The sequence below is a fragment of the Corvus brachyrhynchos genome, unplaced genomic scaffold, assembly GCF_000691975.1.
Source record: "Corvus brachyrhynchos isolate BGI_N302 unplaced genomic scaffold, ASM69197v1 scaffold894, whole genome shotgun sequence".
Taxonomy (NCBI): domain Eukaryota; kingdom Metazoa; phylum Chordata; class Aves; order Passeriformes; family Corvidae; genus Corvus; species Corvus brachyrhynchos.
Window position 1 is genome coordinate 10,240 of NW_008237442.1, and position 742 is coordinate 10,981.

A 742-nucleotide genomic window follows, 5' to 3' on the forward strand; every position below is an offset into this window, starting at 1 on the left:
TTTTATTGTTCCCTCTTTCCCCCTCATTTTCCCTCATTCTCCCCATTTTTTTCCTTCATTTCCCTCCATTATTCCCTTTTTCGTCTCATTTTTCCCATTTTTTCCCTCATTGTTCTCTTTTTCTCTCTTTTTCTCTTTTTGCCTCGTTTTCCCTCATTTTCCTCATTTTCCCCATTTTTTTTCATTTTTCCCTATTAATCTGTTTTTCCCCTCATTTTCCCTCGTTTTCCTCATTTTCCCCATTTTTTCTTTCATTTTTCCCTATTAATCTGTTTTTCCCCTCATTTTTCCCATTTTTTCCCCTCGTTTCCCCCCCAATTTTCCCTTTTCCCCCCATTTTTCCCAATTTTCCCTGAACTTCCCCAACTTCTCCCACATTTCTCTCCCTTCCCCTGCCAAAATCCCCCTGAATCCCCCTTTTTCCCCATTTCCCCTCTATTTCCCCCCATTTTTCCCAATTTTCCCCCTCATTTCCCCCCATTCCCCCCAATTTTCCCCTTTTTCCTCCCATTTTTCCCAATTTTCCCCCTCATTTCCCTCCAATTTTCCCCTTTTTCCCCCATTTTTCCCAATTTTCCCTGAATTTCCCCCCCAATTTTCTCCTTTTTCCCCATTTCCCCAATTTTCCCCCTCGTTTCCCCCCAATTTTTTCCTTTTTCCCCCATTTATCCCAATTTTTCCTGAACTTCCCCAATTTTTCCCACATTTCTTCCCCTTTTCTCCCCCCACCTCCCCTCTCTCC

The 742-nt window shown here is 42.7% G+C and overlaps 1 protein-coding gene across 1 annotated transcript in view; it reads left to right on the forward strand.

Moving 5' to 3' along the window:
• The window catches only part of RPS5 (ribosomal protein S5), a gene marked incomplete at its 5' end in the record, with an annotated part of 10,763 nt that overhangs the window by 7,463 nt on the left and 2,558 nt on the right, over positions 1 to 742 (forward strand). The window lies entirely within an intron of this gene.